This window comes from Callospermophilus lateralis, unplaced genomic scaffold, assembly GCF_048772815.1.
Source record: "Callospermophilus lateralis isolate mCalLat2 unplaced genomic scaffold, mCalLat2.hap1 Scaffold_74, whole genome shotgun sequence".
NCBI classification, from domain to species: Eukaryota; Metazoa; Chordata; class Mammalia; order Rodentia; family Sciuridae; genus Callospermophilus; species Callospermophilus lateralis.
In genome coordinates this window covers 9375765-9395395 of record NW_027515420.1, presented here as the reverse complement: position 1 = coordinate 9395395, position 19631 = coordinate 9375765, and the positions used below count along the sequence as shown (strand labels likewise).

Genomic DNA, 19631 nt, shown 5'->3' with positions numbered 1-19631 from the left:
AATTAACTTCTCTAAATTTTTAATCATTTGAGCCCAGGTTCTTCTCTTGAAGCTTAACTTGATAACAAACCTACCAACTGGTATAACTAATTGGTACAGAATCAGTCAACAATTTATAAGGAAAGGAAAAAAACACATTGGATTTCATGAAGGTATAAGACCACCAGTCAGTTATTTCTGAGAGGTAACAGCAAAAACAACCTTGGCTCTACAAATCCAATGCACAGTAGTGACATCCACTGGCTGTCCCTTAATATTGTGTAGATTCCTTGGGCTTTTAGTGTAAGTCTTGTAAAAAAGAATCTGTATGCCCTACATATTTATGCCTTTGCTTCATGTCAACTGTAGTTGCATTCACCTATACATTCACTGCATTTAGTGCTTCGTGTGTCTCATACTTAAACCTTGAAATTCAATAACAGATGAGAAATATTCTGTGTTTTCAGAGTTAGAGGGACTCCAATAAACCTCATCATTATGAGACTGAAAGGAAACAAACTAAATATAGTGAGAGGGGGAAGCATCTTTACTGGTTGTTTAATCAATAAAAAAAATCAATATTGTCATTTTACACTACCAGAAATTTGGTGCATTGCTCTGTTACTATGATTTTGAAAATAGTGAAGTATTTAGAAAAGATGTGCCATGGGCAGAACTTGTCAGGTGCACTAAGGCAGTAATTTCCAAAGTTTAGTAGGTGTTAGAATCTTCTGGAATGCTTACTACAAATGCAGATATCTGAGTCCCTTTGCATAACTGTAGAAGAATATTCAAGAGACAATTTTGGTGCATTTGGTATATTTCCACATTTTGAGGAACACAGCACTGATAGGCCCTATTATCTTTAGTGTTCCAATACTGAAATCTCATGCACAATGCAGGATGCATGCTGTTTTGAATTCCTTATTACTGACAACCTAGAGAACAGGTTCAAGTTTATCAGGGGGACAAACTCTTCAGAAATACTGTATTTTGTACTATGCCACTTACTAATATTTCATCATCTAATCAATTAAAACTTACAAAAATATTTCCACAGATTTTCCAGGCAGTGCATAGAAAACAGGAATAGTTTATGATTGCTTATAAGTAAAAATCAGGTGCACTCCAAAGATGAGATTAAATAGATGGGGGGTAACTAGTATGAAATGTTCAACGACAGTACAGAATGTATTTTCACTGTATATTTTAATATGTTAGCAATATCACATCATCTGCTGGTGATGAAACTACAGCTGATGTTTTTCCTAATGTTGCCTAATTTTTCTGTAATGAAGATGTACTATGTATGTGATTTGTTTTAAGGAAGCATATCCTACAAGTTTTGGGGAAAATTGTGGGTGTCATGGAGGACTCAATGCTGCATTCAGCATTCTTGCAATATTTAACCAATCATCATCATCATCATCACCATCATCATCCCTCTAAATCACACAACAAAGCTCTCAATTAACCAGAAACTTCATGGATGATTTGAGTTATTGCACAATGAATTTGGGTACTTACTCGGAAGCTATGATTTAATAATCTTTAAGTTAATAATGGTGACATGGAGTAAGGAAATTCTGAAAAGCACTGAGGAGGTAAGAGACACAAGGGCAAGAAAGCACAAAGGCTAAGCTATTTTCTATGAGAAACCAAGGAAAAGGTATTAAAGGGATGGAGCTATAAGATGACAAGAACTGAAGAGACAGCACCTAGAACTTAGAGTGGAAGAAAACATTTTTTTTTTAATTTTCTAAAGGGACTAAAAATTAACCAAGTAGATTGCAATTCCAGATAAGCAACTCCCTCCTCCTATAGAAAAGTGTTAAAAATTACAATGTGCAGCAAGAAGAAAGTAATATTCTTTCTGAAAACATGTTCAAATAACCCCCAGCTTCCCCAGTACCTGTGTAGGATGTATGTGCATCTAGGGTAATGGTGCTTGCTGGAAGACGACTGGGGAGTTTGATGCTAACGCCAATTTGTAATTTTCACCAAGCCTCCCAGGTGAAAAGGTGGGAAAATCCTGGCTTCAGAAGTTAAAAATAGGCCTCTTTGCAAAAAAAAATTTTAGGCTCCTTTGGGTTACCAAGACCACAGACTAGGGAGAGAGTCTAAATTTAGATTCTTTTCCTTAAGGAATAGGCAGGCACCTGACAAGATGCATGTTCATCATCCATAGAGAATTAATGGAAACTAATGAATCTCCATACTTTGGCAGAAAAATAACATGCTCAGGCTCAAACTCTGGATTGTTAGGATGAGACAGCAATATACAAATGTGCATTTTATCCAAAAAGATTGCCAGGTCACATTAAGAGCCTACTAACTAATGTGGTCAAATTTAGAAAAGTAGGGAGAGAAAATAAACAATTTAAATAATTTCATCCTGTATAGGCAAGTTTGTCTTTCTTCCTAAAATGAAAGGTTGTTTGTTTGTTTTTTTCTAATTAAAAACAGCATGCCCATTCATAGGAAAGCTACATGGAATGAAAAGATAAACCAATTTATAAAGTCACCTCCACAACCCACTAATTTTATGTGATAGGGAGAGCCATGCCAACTACTTCTATCATTTTGTTCAGATTTTTGTAGCATGGACACACACAAACATACAAGCTGGCCTTGAACTTAAAATCCTCCTGAATCAATCTCTCAAGGCAAAGAGCTTTTACATGCACACACACACACACACACACACACACACACACACGCACATACACACTTTTTCTCGTTGTAGTAGAAATTTTTCCTAATAAGTGTAAGCAGATAGATGATCAATTCATTATGATCCCTATTAATAAGTATTTGGTTTGAAAAATTTCACTATTATAAATGGCATTATGGGAAACATCTACTCTTACTCAGTCTCAATCCATGATCCATAAAGCTTTAGAAGGGATCTTATAGGAATAGAAATCTTATTTTATCTTTTTCATTTGTTTGTTTAAAGGCCATTCATGGAATTCCATTACCATTAGAATTAGGCTCACACTCCTTTCCATGGCCTAAAAGATTAGAATGTTTCCTGTATCTTCACTACCCTCTTTACCCACCATGCCCATTGATGCTGATCTTTATTTTTTCCTCAAATGTGACATGTTATTTTTTGCCTCGGGGCTTTTTACACATGCTCTTTCCACTGCTTCGAAAGCTCTTTGACTTGGGGATTGATTCAGTAGGATTTTAAGTTCAAGGCCAGCTGCAGCAATTTAGCTAGGCCCTGTCCCCCCAAAAAAGAACTGGGGATATAGCTCAATGATAAAGTATTCCTGGGGTCAGTCCCCAGTACCATAAAAAAAGCAAACTCTTCACCCAGAGCTGTCTTTAATTTCTCAGTATTCATCTTTCCATCTTTCTCCTCAGGTTCAACCTTCTACCTGTTATTGGGCTCTTTGTTTCTGTCTCCATTCTTCATCTTTATGCCCCAGTTCTAACTTCCTGTGTAAAACAAGGTCTCAAGTCTTAACTATTCCCTTCAGCATCTGCCGTAAGGCTTCCCCTTCTTGTATAAAGAAGTTCTAAATAAAAACAATTCTTGCTCTAAGAATTCTCATGACATGCTAAAATCAATTTTTCACCTACATGAATGAATATCCATTCTCCTAGTCTTCTAGACCCTAAAGGTACTAACTGTTTTCTATACCTCCCTTGCTGCCTCCCCATGCCTCTCATCCAGTGGCGTGTGATATCACTGACAACTTCTCCTACACAAAACATCTCTCCATGCCCAGACTCTGGAGCAGACTCTTCTGGTGATTGCCAAGAATATTCAATAGCTCTCTGCTGGGTTCTACTCCTGTGATTTCCTTCTCCACCTTACTCATCAGTCCATGGTTACCCTTCTCACTCCAGATCATCAGATTCCTTCTAAGATATAATAAATTTACACATTCATTCATAGTTTTGAGAATTTCTGATGTGCAGGGCAGAGATAAAAATTTAAATAAAGCCCCTCCATGATTTCAAGCAGGTGAAGTGTGCAGGCCAAAATACTGAAGTGCCTGGCTATGGCCTTACTTAACTGGAGTATCAACTGCTTTGCCTAACATTGGAACTCCCCTTAATGCAGCAGGAGCTTGCCTGTGTTCTATTTGCCATGACTTTCCTTTCTGTTATACTGTTCCACACACTTCAGTTACAATGAAGTTATCATTTGCTTAAAAACTCTTAAATTCAATCTCTGTCCTTTCCATGCTGGATGGCACTGCCCCCTCCTTTTGATGACGCTGCACAGTCCTTTCTCCAGTGCTTTGTAAATCTAACTCCTGCAACCTTCCAGAAAGCCACTTCCCTCCTCCCATCTTTCAGCAAGTGTAACCAATGTCCCTCTCACTTTGTGTTTATAGTAGAACACTTACCCAGCCCACCTTCTAGGTTTTGGGTTATTATGCATGAGTATTTTAAGTAAAGAAAAATAAATGGATTTTTAAAATGCAAATTTAGTTAAAACCAAGACCAATTTACCAAACTACAAACTTGCAGAGGTTTCTTGAGGAACTCTGAACCTGGGCAGAGTGAGTCCCTGTGTAAGATTCTAGAGGCAATTTTGCTCTTCTATTGGGGAAGTTGATAAGAGAGAAAAAATGGGATGTATTAAACAAATTCCCAGTACCTTCTTCCTGATACACTAGTCAAAATAATTTTTAGTGCAAAAGAGTTTTATCCCCCCAAAAAGGAAGTTGTGCTCTGCCCCATCACTTCCATTTCAAAGCAGTAGGTCATAAACCTGAATAGTAACACTTACAATACTTAAGGTGTATCTTGTGGTAAGGGGAGTGAGTGGATCCTTAGACCAAAAAAGAAAAGGAAAACTTTCAAACTCCTCACAGTGATGCCGTTTGAGCTTTTTTATAGCAGGAAGATGTTAGCTCTTTCTCTCAGCATCTATCTGTAGGTCCTCAGCTAACAGAAAAGGGGTTAGGCTTCCAGTTCAAGGAAGCAGATGGTCTCCTCTTCCCCACTTTAAAAAAAGGTAGGAGGCTGAGACAGGAGGATTATGAGCTCAAAGTCAGCCTCAGCAAAGTGAGGTGCTTAGCAACTCAGTGAGACCTTGTCTCTAAATAAAATACAAAATAGAGCCCAGCCCTGGCCAAGGGAACTTTTTGCAGGGATAGAACTGCTCTCTATCTGGCCTGCATGATTCTGTAGCTGTCAGCATCTTGAGGCATTAAGTACTTAGGAAGTGGGGCTACTGTGATTGGAGAGCTGAATTTTTATTTTTATTATTTTCAAATGATTTGAAGTAGCCCCAGATGGCCAGTGATTACTTTGTGGGCAGGGCAGTAGTTAAAGCATCTTCACTGTCTTTCTTCTCTGCCTTCCCATCTAGAGAGGGAGCTGGTGAGGGGAAGGGCTGGTGAGGGGAAGGTGACTTTCTACTTCTCCTTTTAAAGACTCTTCATCTCTAAAGATTGCTTTGTCACTTTGAACAGCTGCTGCAACTTCCTTTATGGGGGAATAAAACTGTTTGTGCTAAAGATCATTGACTAGTGTGTCAGTAAGAAGGTGCTGGGAATTTGTTTAATACATCCCATATTTTCTCTCTTATCAACTTCCCCAATAGAAGAGCAGAACTGCCTCTAGATAGATATCTCTAGAAACCCTATTTGCATATTAAAATACTTGACCTCTGTTAGAGGAAGTTGGCCCTTGTACACTAGTGATCTCCTTTGGTGAGAGACCCCAGTCCTAGCTTAGCACTTATCCTTGAGAATGTTTTGGTTTAGAGGTAGAAGGTTCAGTATCAGCTGTGTTATCAGACAGAGGGACAGAATACACCTAGGGAGCCCAGTTAGAACTCTACCCTCCTAGGTTGGGCTGTCTCTGCCTTCCAGCTGCCTTCTGCTGACCACACCCCAGGCATCAGAGAGCCAATCAGGACTGTGAATCTTTCCTCAACCTTTCAGTTTCTAAGTAAATGCAAACAATTTTATGTGGTTTAATCCACAGCAGAATTTCTGCTATGGTAGGTCTTGGGAGGAGGGTGAATGGATTTTGCATTTTTAACAGGTTTCCAGGTGATGGTGGTGGTGGTGCTGCTGGCCCAGGACTATTCTTTGAAAATCTTTAGTAGAATTTTTACTTCTTTCTGGAAAGGAAAAGATAGTTGTTCTTTTCCACTTCCCTCTCCCCCACTTAGCTTTTCATTTTTGCCACCTGGTTAACCTTGCACTTGGAATGTGTTCAACCTCTTCCTTATATTTTGTTCCCCAAAGCTCTGGCCTCATCCTTTCCGCATCTGGAGGGTCACCAACTTCTCTTTGAGGGTGCTGAATGGCCAAGAAGGAAGTCAGGGCGCTTTCTTGGGGCTGATTGAAAACCTGGCTCATTGTGAATGCAGCTTTCTCCAGGGCTGAGGAGCTGTGGGTCCTGCTCAGTGTAATCACAGTTGTGAGAGTGTCCATCCACAAAACCCTATTCTTTGTTGCTCTTCAGAGAGAATTTAGTCTTCCATTTTTTTAAAAGAGAAAGTCAGAGAGGAGAGAGAGTGAGAGAGGAGAGAGAGAGAGAATTTTAATATTTATTTTTTAGATATCGGTGGACACATCTTTGTTTGTATGTGGTGATGAGAATCAAACCCAGACTGCACACATGCCAGGCGAGCGCACTACCACTTGAGCCACATCAGCCAGCCCAGTCTTCCATTTTTGAAAGTAGAAAACAAAGATAACTTCTTTAGATTGCCCCTAGGTGATTAGTTTTCTAGAATAGAGGAAAAAATAGGAAAAAGTTACTCAATTTTGCTAAGTTGGTTCATAGAATGCCAACACAGAATGTTCCACCACTCCCCCAGTCACAAGAAAGATGGATGATGAAGTACTACTTGATGGTGAGGTGAACTTTCCTTTCTGGTAAGATAATTGGCTAGGCATTTGTGTCTGGGGGGTCTGCCAGGGCCACCAAAGGATGTCCTACTTGTAGGGCGTGCGTGGACTTTCTGATAACTTTGGCCACAATTTTCCCCTTCCTCTCAGGGTTATTTTGACAGATGTTTAGATAAATGGTCTAAATGTAGGACAGCTTTTAATGAGTACTAACTAGTATTTAGCCCTTATATGAACTGACTCTTTTAATCATTTGAGGAACTGTTTGTGGGCAGTCCAGTTACATTCCCATTTCTTTGATGAAAAGCAAATGAAGACTCAGAGGGTAGGAAGTGGATCTGGTACAAATTCAACTAATTTATTTGTGAGCCCAAGGTCTTAATTCCTGTGCCATTCTGCCTGCTCATCTTCCTGTATCATGTGTTCTTAGCTATTTGACCACATTACTGAATGCCTGGCCAACTTCATGGATAAGCTCCAAATCAAAGACAGGAAGCTCCCATTGGGCTTTACCTTCTCATTCCCCTGCCACCAGACTAAGCTAGATGAAGTAAGATGGATTCTTCAGAAGACTTGCTGCATTGCTTCGCTCCTGGGGCTGGGAGGACTGGGAAGAACTCCCTGGTGGCCATCTGCTGCTGTGGTGTTGGCAGTAGCACTGAAGGATTTTATAGCTAAGGATTCAGTATTGAGAGTTCTGGGCTCCAGGTGACTGTGCATGTGTGGAGGTGTTGAGGGGTGAAAAAGTATCGGGGAGGTGGGTGCTCTTTGTTACTCTGCATTTCACACCTATTGCACAGTGTCCCAATCCCACCCAGGGTGACAGGAATGAGAAACTAGGAACTCTTTTGATCCTGAGTGTTTTGATGAAAGGTCTTGAAAGAAGGATGCTTTGTGAGTTAATGATTCAAGGATATACATATCTTATTTTGGCAAGTCTATAGCTTGCTCCTTCTGTTTCTTTGAGGCGGTAAATCATGAAGGCATCACTCATTTGATCTCCTTTCCTGAACCTGGGAGGAGCCTGAGTTTCTTTTTCCTCCGCTAGTCAGGAGACAGTCTACAAATTCAATGATGACTTTAGCTGGGCATCAGAGAGCTCTACTAATGATGCTTGGAAAAATGTGGCCTGTGTTTTAATTGTAGAAAATCAATATTCATTCCTTGGTTGTTTTGTAGCAGAGTTTCCTGGTCTCATGGACCAAGGGCTTCAAGTCCAGTGGTGTAAAAGGCAAAGATGTGGTGGCTCTGATCTGGAAGGCCATCCAGCGAAGAGGGGTGAGCGTGGAGTGGTGGGACCTCGGGTGTGCAGGCCCTTTGGGATTCACTCTGAAGTCTGTGCTCAAACTCAGCCTGAGAAGCTTTTGTAGAGCTTAAGGGGAGGTATTCTTCTTCTCTGCTATTACCCAGTAATTTTATATATAATCAGATGCCTTTGGGGTTTTGAGATTAACATGGTGGAAAGTAATCTTAGTCTTGGTGCAAGAAAAACCCTTCAGTCCTGAAGAAGACTTCATATCATTTCAAGTAAGGAAGTTGGCATGATGGTGACATGACGATAGAATGGGGCAGAGAGTGGACAAAATAAAGTTCTGTCATAGGAGTGGGAGGGAGAGAGAGAAAAAGAGAAAGGGAGGGAGGGAGAGAGAAGGAAGAAGAGGGAGGTGAGAGGGAGAAGAAAGAGAAGTAGAAGAAGCCAACAAGATTGACTTTTCTTAGAGCAGTAATGGCTACAAATTAGACCACAGGGCTGGTGTCAGGAAAATGGTTCTCCACAATGAGAACAAGCAGGGTGGGAGTGAGTTGCCTGATATTCACTCGGGTGTGGATCTAGCTTTCCAGCTCGAACCTTCCTTGGCTCTGAGTTGGGTTAGTAAGCCCGTTGCACTTGAGCTGTGTGTCTTGCTGCTCTTTTTCCATCTTTACATCCTGTATCCATCCCTTCTGTGATGGTGAAGGTCAGAACCCTCCATTTCATCCCTACAGGACTTTGATATTGACATTGTGGCTGTGGTGAATGACACGGTTGGGACCATGATGACTTGTGGTTATGATGACCAGACTGTGAGATTGGTCTCATTGTGGGTGAGTGAGCTCTGGGTGTGAGAGCCGGATGTGCAGTAGGGGGAGTAGGCTGAAAAGAAGGGAGTGACCTGTAGACTGGGTTATATTTGAAGATAATGATGTAGTTGCTTTGGAGGGCCAAGCCAAGGCTTGTGGAGCTGGGAGTAGGGTAGTAGAGTTCTGGATCATATATTGGGTAGCCCAGGAGTCTGCAGGAAGGGATCCTAATATGGAGCAGCCTTGGACAGTAGCGTGAGAGGAAGATGGGGCCAGGGGAGGGACGTGTAGGGAGGTGCTTGAGCAGTTCCTTGATTTGGTCAGGCACTGGCAGCAATGCCTGCTACATGGAGGAGTGCGATGAGGGGCGGATGTGTATCAACATGGAGTGGGGGGCCTTTGTTGACGATGGCGCGCTCAATGACATCCGCACGGAGTTTGACCCAGAGATCGACATGGGCTCGCTGAACCCTGGGAAGCAACTGTGAGTGGGCCTTTGGGTGGCGGGGTTGGGCGGTGTGTTGGGAACTGAGGTTGGGGCTGCTCAGGGACAGGGGATTTGTTTTCAGGTCATCTCTGTAGTCTTACTTTGTCACCCAAAGTTTTCCAAGGCACCCACCAATTATGGGAACATTTGGGAATATAAATTGCTGAGAGGGCTCTAAAACCAGCGCGAGTAATAAACCCCATCATCCTTCAGCACATTCACTTTGGAAGGCCATATCCTAGTTCTTGAAAGCCCCTTAGTAGCTCCCAACCACTGCACCGCACAAAGGACCAGGTTATATCATATGGCTGCTCACTGCCAACCCACAGAGTCCCAGGGCCTCCTGCTTCAGCTGCAGACTGACTAAGGCTTATGGAAAAGCTGGCTTCTCAGAAGCCTTTTTGGGCTCCATCCTGGGTCTGTGGCCCAACCATAATCTTGAAGTAGATTGGATAAAAGGCCCCAGCATTTTGTGACCTGAATGTTCTACACTCCAGCCAGGCCAGACTTGGTTTTATGTTACTTTCGACTCTTACACAACCTTATTTCATTCTCACATTTTCCAAATGTCTCTGAAGATGTTGAGACAGGATTGCTGCAAGCACGAAACATAGTTACAAAACATTTTGAGCAATGCAGCATCTCTCTGGTCTTCTTGGTGTTGGGACTGTTTTGGGAAGTCTTTTCACACAGATCTCTACTTAGAAAGGAAAACTAGCCCTATAAACCAGGTCAGTGGTGGGCAGCCTTTTGCTTTACTGGGGAGTCCTTTCTTCCTCAAAGCTTGGTTTCATTAAGTCATAAGCTTTTTTTTACGTGTAGGAATGTGAGTCCATTTACCTGAACTTAGGAACATACTGGTTGTGTCAGCCATAGGTGACCAGAGGTTTATGAGCTCAGAAGTCACTCACTCAATGCCTGCCTCCAATAATGAGACACACCCATGTCATTCCAAAGAGCCCTGTACCCTTTGAAGTATGAAAAGATAAAATTGCCAGCCAGGTCTTGACAGCATATTCCTGGTTTATCCATAAAAAAAAAAGATTGGGGAGTCATCTTTCAAATTGTCAGCTGAGGTAGCCCCAAAATCATGAGCGATGACATCACACTGTAGAGACCCGCTTGCCCTGGGGGTGTTTCCCTTAGCTCCCATAGAACTAGATTCACATGTGAAGATGTGGAATCCTCACTGTTGAAGCCAGGTTACTCCCAAGGCAGGTGCCCATGTTGTTACTTTGACATTTTCAATGTGCCTTGTGCTCAGAACAAATGCTGCCACCTGTCCCTTAGCTCCAATGCTTCCTGATTTGTCCTGAGTTGTCTCTTTGAAGGTAATGTCCAACTCCATTCCACACCCCTGCTCTGGGCCTCCTTGTCACTGAAGCCAGTCCTAGACAGTACCAGTAGCCCTAGGAGCCTCCTCTCTCTAAGACCCAGAGGCTTTCTGAGAGACCAATGGGTCTTCTTTGCCCAAAAGAGATTGAATTTCCTCTGCCACATAGTCATTGCCGGAAAGACTTCTAAAGGAAACAGTGTCACCTAGTGCTGCAAAATTAAGTTACAAAACTGCCTCAGGTTGGGAGCTGATCTCTGCCTTTCTAAAACATGTTTCTTCTATCACCAGCCTGCTCAGAAACTTCCATTGTGTTTACCCCCAGACTCTTTGAGATCTGTTCCAACTTGGTCTTGTAATCTTGCCTCACTATCTTCCTGCCCCAACTTGTCCCCCAACCCCACCATTTTCTCAGGAATCCACAAATCGCCTGTAAGAGGCTTGTGTCCTATATTTAATAAGGTTAAAATTTTTTTTCTCTTGAAAAAAAATATTGGGACTCTACATGAGATTTTATTTCAAAGAAGTTTTTTTTTTTTTTTTTTTTTTTTTTTTTGGAGAGAAGAAATTTTAAAAAACATTCTCCTACACAAAATTAAATTACCTAAAATTCAGTCTGTTCCAGAATGTTCTATACTCCCTGGTTGTTTCATCTGTTTAAGTCCTGTTTTTCCCCATTGTTCAAGACTCACCAGCCTGAGGGTCAGTCCCAATCCCACAGTTCCTGCAGCGCCCCCAGTTGTCACGTCGACACACACCTGAATAAGTTAATCTTTAATCATGTTGATCTCTAAAGCATGTTGAATCTTACATATTTGTGTCTTGCCTCCCTAGGAAAGTTGTGCATTCATGGACGGTGAGGGGGTATTATTGCTTTGATCTGTATTTCCCTGCAGGTTTGAGAAGATGATCAGTGGGATATACATGGGGGAGCTGGTAAGGCTCATCCTGGTGAAGATGGCCAAGGAAGAGCTGCTGTTCCAGGGGAAGCTCAGCCCAGAACTGCTTATCACAGTCAGCTTTGAAACCAAAGATGTCTCAGATATTGAAGAGTAAGTTTCTGGTCCCAATGCCTCTCCCCATAACCGAGTGTCTGGTTATAGGGAGAGGCATTTGGGGAACATGGATGGGGCATTGGCTTTTGACACTTTGAGCAGGAGGTCCACATGATTGTCTTTTTTTGGGGGGTGGTGGTACTAGGGATTGAACTCAGGGGTGCTTAACCACTGAGCCACATCCCTAGCTCTTTTTAAAATATTTTGTTTAGAAATAAGGTCTTGCTGAGTTGCTTAGAGCCTCACTAAGTTGCTCAGGCTGGCTTTAAACTCATGATCCTTCTGCCTCAGGCTCTCAAGCTGCTGAGATTATAGGCATGTGCCATGTCACCTGGCCACAAGAGGGTCTTGAAGGTGGCCCATGGTGGGCCTGTGAATTCACTCTACTTACTTGTCTGTGCTCCTGTGGATTTTGAGGGTGATGCTACCAAAGTGACTCAGGGTTCTGGGAACAGTTGGCCTGCACATGCAGGGACTTGGGCTGTTGCACTGGGTTAAATTCTGGAGGCATTAATGGGGGCACCTTAACACTTGTTTGCATCTATCTCCTTGTTCTTCTCCTGAATTTCTGACATTTCTTTTCTTATCAGCAGTTCTCAAAAGGGACTACCCTGAGCCCTACTTCAAAACAGAAAAATAGGTGCTTGAATGCCCACAGATATATTCACCCACTCATAGTCCAGCTGGGGAGTGGGAGTGAGGATGGCCCATGGTATCCTGATAGCTGGGGCTAGTTTTCCATTCTTGCTATTTCCTCGTGTGAATAGAGGGGGTCCTATTAGTTGAGGAACCAGGTAGAGAGAGGAGGTGATTTCAGTGCCAAAAGGAGCAGTGAAAGCCTTCCAAGGACTTTGTTCTGAGTGGAACCTTTAAACAGTGGCTAAAGTTGCTACACCCCAAGGGGATGGTAGTACTCAATCTAGTGAGGCATTTGGTTCCCCTGAGAAGGGCACTTATGGTGTCAAATCACCTACCCTATCCCACCATCTTCAGACACAGACAAACTCTGGCTGCTTTAGAGAGAACAAATGGGCACCACAGCTGGATTGAGATGTTTAGAGGTGACTCTATAGAGGCAGAGATTCTGTCTGTTTACCCTAAGACAAGCAAACGGCAAATGCAAAGAGTGCAGAAGGTCCATGAACCAGGTCTTATCTTCATATTAGCACACAGAAAAGAAATACTGTTTTTTTTTACTGGGGGAAAAATGAGCCAGGGTAGTACTGTATGTGAGTGTGTGTGAGTGTTTGTGTGTGTGTGTGTGTGTGTGTGTGTGTGTGTGTGTGTGTGTATGTGATGTCTGGGAAAGATACCTCAGGGTGGTGATGTTGCATTGTATTCCCTCCTTGCTGTCCCGGCCCTGCTCACAAACAGGTAGCAAGGTCATAAGATATGCTGTCCTCACTGATAGTTGGGGTTGGCTGGAGCTGATGGGCTTCCTTGCCAACCCATACCCTCCTCCTGTTGGCCACAGTGGGTCAGACAAGTGCCCACACACTATCTTTCTCGTTCCCCGTGATAAGGATGGCATCCAGAAGGCCTACCAGGTGCTGGTGCGGCTGGGTCTGAATCCATTGCAGGAGGACTGTGTGGCCACTCACCGGATCTGCCAGATTGTGTCCACACGCTCAGCCAATCTGTGTGCAACCACTCTGGCTGCTGTGCTGCAGCGTATCAAGGAAAGCAAGGGCGAGGATAGGCTGTGCTCCACCATTGGGGTTGATGGCTCCGTCTACAAGAAACACCTTCAGTGAGTCAGCATGTTGGGCCCAGGAGTTAAGGAGGTCCAAAAGTACCTGGGACCTGGTGACTCCATAGGGCAGTTCTGTTTTTCATCCCAAGGTGTTGGGGGGTCTTTGTAGAATTATAGTTCCCAACAGAGCAAGCGGTTACTGGAGGATGTCATTCCTGGTGTGGGTGGAGGTGATTTCTGAAGGCTGCTGATGACGTAGAGCTCCCCTGGCTGCTGGGTACTCTTCTTGGCCACCCTCTTATTTATAAGACAGAGTTTCAGTCTTTACTCTTATGATTCTTGGTGGTTCTTATTGCTATGTATTCTGCCAGGGACCACCTCAGCACTGGGGGTTACCAGCCTCTGATTTGGGTATTGAATTGATGCCACGCTGCATGTTTTGATCCCTTGGGTTATATATATCCAGACATTCAAATTTCAGTTGGGACCTGGAAGAAGCCTCTTGTTGCACTCACTTAATTTCTCCTAACATGAGTGCCAGGTCAATATGTCATCATTAACTGAGCTGGTCACTGTGGAAGGTCTCAGCTTTGAGGTCCCCTAATCTCCTAGCTCAGTGCCTCCCAAACTTTAGTTAATGTGCACATGAATCATATGGGAATCTTAAGAGGCAGATTCTGGTTCAGAAGGTCTGAGGTGAGCCTGAGATCCTGCATCTCACAGCCTCCAGTGAGGCAGTTGGCTCATGGACCACACTTGGAGTAGCAGAGCGATACCTGAAAGCAGTCATCACCTGGAGAGTTTCTTGCCAAACATAAGATGTTATCTCTAGTTGTTCAGATACCCAGAGATGGTTGGCAGAAATTGGCAAAAGAGAGGCGAAAGTGCAGAAGAAGTGACATATTCAAATAAAATGAGTTATGAAACATGAAAAATGGGTAATGTTAGAGCCACCTGATTCTATTAGACTGCAGAGGCTGATTGCAATCTCTTGGGCAGAGGAGATTTCTTGTGACTGCACGTAGGGAACAGTGTTTTGCTAGAAGTGTCCTTTCCTTTCATTGGGGATAAACTCCACCAGGGTGGTCATCTGAGTTTTTATACAGGGATTCCTAACATGGGAAAGAGTGGAGGGAGAAGGCTTAGGGAAGCCTCTGCTCTTGCAGGCCCAACTTTTGGGCTGAAGCAGTGAGTCACTGTGCAACCATTTATACCACTGACCTTAACTGTGGACCCCTGTCTCTTATCTCACCTGGGTGGCTACAGTTTTGCCAAGTGTCTTCACAAGGTTGTACGTTGGCTGGTGCCTGACTGGGACATTTGCTTCCTCCGCTCTGAGGATGGCAGCGGCAAAGGGGCAGCCATGGTGACTGCAGTGGCTTACCAACTGGCTGATCAACAAAGAGCCCACCAGAAGACCCTGGAGCCTCTAAAACTGAGCCATGAGCAGTTGCTGGACGTCAAAAGGAAGACGAAGCTTGAAATGGAGTGAGGTCTGAACAAGGAGACACACTCCATCGCCCCTGTGAAGATGCTGCCCACCTACTTGTGTGCTACCCCCGATGGCACAGGTATGCAGCAGAGATGCTCACCTAGCAGGCATTTGTCCTAGCATTGATGCTTGGGTAGCTCAGTTAGCATTAGCCTTGGACATTTGAACTGCCACCTGTTTTTGAAGCTATATTACTATAATACTAGAGTCAACCAGACATATCTCAGCTAAAATCAAACAGTATTTACTGGTACCTACTATGTATCAACACATTTAATGCCTATTAATTCCTTTAATATTTGTTAGCTATTAAAGATTAGTAGTTACTTTTGTGTATTAACAAACTGCTGTATGTGGCAAAAAACAGAGGCCTGAGAAGTTAAGAAACTTGCCCAAGTTCACACTACTAGCAAATGTCAGAGCTGGGATTCAAATCCTGGAATTTAGGTACCAGAGCCACTGCTCACAACCATCACTTGGTCCGGGTCAAGGTTCAGTATACTGTACTACCTGGGCCAGGTTTGGCCTATGCCTGTTTTTGTGAATAAAGTTTTATCAGCACACAGCTATGCCCATTGGTTTGTACAGCATTCATGACTGATTTGTACTACCTCGGCAGAGTTGAGTGTTTGCAGTAAGACTATGTGGTCCACGAAGCTTAAAATGTTTCCTGTCTGTCCCTTTACAGAAAAAGGTTGCTATAAACCCTCTTGTAGGTCTTGCAACCTAATAAATGGAGGTCTTTTCCCAATTCAGAGAAAATGATTGCTGAGCAGGCCAATGTAGCAGTTAGTATAGGTTCCAGACACTAGGGTTTGATCCCTGCTCCCTTTTTCTACTGATGTGATTCTACATAAGTAATGTTGTCCAGCTCAGCCAGATTTTGATTATCCATAAGAAAGGAATGAACTGTATCCCTTAGGATGGCCTAAGTGTTGGATGGGGACTGTGTGTGAGGCTTGTGGCACACTGAAATTGCCTAATGGTGGCAGTTTTTCTCATTTTAAAAGATTTTTCTTCTAATTCTTTTAAAGAATTACACTCTCTTTTTCCTTCTCTAGTCTGGAATCTAACCTAAGGTGGTATTTGATTTGGCACAAATAGCGTATTTAGATAGTTTTAAATGTACTATATCAGCATCCCCAGAGCTCTGCAGTGCTCTCTTTGACTTCTGGGCCCCCAGCATGTGGACTCATTTGAGAGTCACTAAGGAGCCAGCAGAGATCTCATCCTGGGGCATCATTTTTCTTCATCATTAAATAGAGCTCACACTCCATCACCCCCTGAGGCTGCTGAAGCTGTAGAGTGGCCCCTGTCAGGGGAAGGTACATAAACTGTCACTCTTTGTCACCCCAGCTCATTTCCTCCTTGGATTTGTTTTCCAGAGAAAGGGGACTTCTTGGCCTTGGACCTTGGAGGAACCAATTTCCAGGTCCTGATGGTACGTGTGCAAAATGGGAAGCAGCAAGGAGTAGAGATGCACAACAAGATCTACTCCATCCCACAGGAGGTCATGCATGGCACAGGTGATGACATGAGCAGCATGGAGCCTCCAGGAGGGCCCAGGAAGCTTCTTGCTTTCAATGGCCAGGTGCTCGTTCACTGGATATGGAAGTATGAAACATTAAGAGATGTACTGATGTACTGGCCCTTCTGATTTAAGTGAAGGACAGGGACAGGGCAAAACTGCTTTGCCCATTGAAGGAAACATGTCTTGGGACATTTGCACAGTGCTTATGAGCCACTAATTGGAGTCAGCAGGTCTGGAGGTGAGTCCTGCTCCTAGCTTCAAACTAGGCCTAGGCAAGTCACATGGGTGCCTGGGTTACCTGTAAAAGGTGGGTGTGATCATGATAAATGTTCTCCAAAGATGGCTGTGGGGATTAAATGGTGTATCATATATCATGCACCAGCATTGGTGCACAGGAAGTACTCAGTAAATCCAAGCAACAACCTTAGGGACAACCTTAGGTTGAGTATCACTGGTAGGTGATATAGCTAGTTACTCCAGAGAATCTGTCTAGTTTAAGAGGTTGAGAGCCCAGAAATGACACAGCAGCCCTTCTCTGAGGTCTTCTCTGTGCTTTTTAGAGTATCCTCCTTAAGTGGACCAAAGGCTTCAAGGCATCTGGATGCGAGGGTGAGGACATGGTCACCCTGCTGAAGGAAGCGATCCACAGGCGAGAGGTAAAGGAGACCCCATGACTTGATTCATTGATGCCTGAAGTGATCTGTGAGGGGCAACATTGAGTGCAGTTGTTTTGGCTGGCAGGAAAATTGATGTAATCATTCAGCTCACAATGGTTGAGTGTCCACTGTGCATAAAGCTCTGTTCTGGGTGTGGGGATTCAGGAATGACAGCAAAACAAAACAAAACAAAAAAAAGAACGTTTGTTCTCAAACATAATTCCATAATCCAATGGCAACTGTTATTAAGGGCTAAGATAAATGAAGTTGGACAAGGAGAGCAGGTAAAGTGAGCAGGGAAGTGGCAATCTTAATAGCAGCACAACTAGGGAAGTGTTAAGGTCTGTAAACAAGTCAGATTGGCACCTGTTATTTTGCCAGAGAAATGTTAGAGTCTGTAAACAAGTCTGGATGGCGCCTGGCAAAATGCCAGAGGGAGTGGTTTGTGAAGTAACAAAAGTGAGCCATTAAGTGTGGAGATTCCTTATTGGTTGACTGCTGTATCTATTTAATGCTAATTAGATAAGCTGTGTAAAATGTATAAATATCGCTCAGATCCTACAATAAATGGCTCTCACTCCTGCTGCATCAACGTACACAAGTTATTCGTCACCCCCCGGTTATTCTGCTGCAGCGGGACTGCGGCAGGGAAGTCTTCATGCAAACCTTGAGTGAGCCTCGCATGAAATAAGGGAGTGAGTCATAGCATTTGAGATGTATTTTATATACATGTAAGTGTCCTTGCAAATGTCTGAAGGGAGAATGTTGGGGTTGACTTGTGGACTAGGCATCTGCTTCTGCCTTCTTAGGAGTTTGACCTGGACGTGGTGGCTGTGGTTAATGACACAGTTGGAACTATGATGACCTGTGGCTATGAAGACCCTCACTGTGAGGTTGGCCTCATTGTTGGTATGGTTATCAACCATCCTCCCCACAGAGGTGGGGGGCAAAGCCTTGGATGGGTGGGAGGCTTGAGCTGAGTGAGACCTGGTGTCCCTGTGATTGGCAGGCATGGGCAGCAATGCCTGCTACATAGAGGAGATGTGCAACGTGGAGCAGGTGGATGGAGAAGAGGGGTGGATGGAGAAGAGGGGAGGATGTGCGTCAACATGGAGTTGGGGGGCTTCAGGGAAAATGGATGCCTGGACGACTTCCACACAGAATTTGACAAGGCTGTGGATAATCTTTTGCTCAACCTGGGCAAACAGAGGTAGGCACCCAACTAGGTGAGGGTCTTGTATCCCAGAATGGACAGCAATGAGTGATCGGAGTCTCCACCATAGCATTTGCAAGGAAGCTTATTATCTTGAGATGACAATGGGTTTCTTAGAAAGTTCTGAGTTAGTAAACGTGAGGAAGCTACTTCCACCTTGAGGCCTGGGAGAGTGGAGGTGGGGGTGGGATCAAAACCTAGGGCTGAGTCTGTGAGGGACAAATGATGAGTGGACCACTGCTGCTCCCAGGGTAAAACAGCATTTCTGGGGCACCCACACAGGAGTAAATCCTTTCTTCCTCCCCCAGCCATCCAGCGTCAAGCACCCTCTCTTGCCAGAACTGGTCAAGGGCCAACATCACAAAGCTTCATGAGTGGTGGTGGTGGTGGTCGGGTGAGGGGAGGGTGTGAGCAGAGAGCACATGCTCAGTTTTGCTGAAGGTGGAGGATAAGTGTGAGAGGACACTAGGAATCCTGCTCAAGTGAATTAAGTGGCATTCCTTTCCCACCATGCTGCCCTCCGCTTTCCGTTCTGTCTCAACACATCCCACCACCTTTCTATTTAACCTCCATGAACTGCAGGTTTGAGAAGATGATCAGTGGCATGTACTTGGCGAGATTGTCTGTAACATCCTTATCAATTTTACCAAGCATGGGCTGCTCTTCCGTGGCCGCATATCAGAGCGGCTCAAGACAAGGGGAATATTTAAAAAAAGTTCTTGTCTCAGATTGAGAGGTGAGAGTTTATTTAGGGTTTGGAGGAGGATGCGGTCATGTCCTATGTATTTCTCATGGACAGACAAGCTGAAGGATTTCACAGCTCAAGTAAGATCAGAGCAGGGCTCACACAAGTCAGTCTAGTGGCTCACACATGAAAGATGGTGCTGAGCATGGCATGGGGCCATGAACAGGGATATTGTTGTATTTTTAGGTCAAATAGAACAAGAAAGATACCCGATCATAGGATGTAAATTAAAATGTGCAGAGGAAAATAATGTGATGAAGCATCCATGCTTGGCTTGGGGATTCTTCTTCACTGCTGGTTGCAACAATCAGGCAATGAGGATTGATTAAAGAGGGCAGGCTTCACTCTATCAAGGACTAAGTAAACATCAGGCAGGGAAGAAGCATGCTATGCTGTGGCTTGTTAGAGTGAAGCCTCTGTCCTCTGGTCTAATGGCAGAAATCTCTGTTCCAAATTAGAATGGTGAATTTCAGAGCCCTTAAAAAATTAATGCTATGGTTACTCTCAAAGCATAGACCAGGAACTGGGCTACTGACCTGAGTGGGCCCCAAGG

The 19631-nt window shown here is 43.8% G+C and overlaps 2 pseudogenes; one reads left to right on the top strand and one right to left on the bottom strand.

Moving 5' to 3' along the window:
* Positions 1-6392, bottom strand: part of LOC143389926 (RNA-binding motif, single-stranded-interacting protein 1-like) — a 146556-nt pseudogene extending 140164 nt beyond the window's left edge.
* A 400-nt stretch (positions 6393-6792) lies between these two features.
* LOC143389925 (hexokinase-2-like) lies at positions 6793-19073 on the top strand (annotated as a pseudogene).
* The last annotated feature ends 558 nt before the right edge of the window (positions 19074-19631 follow it).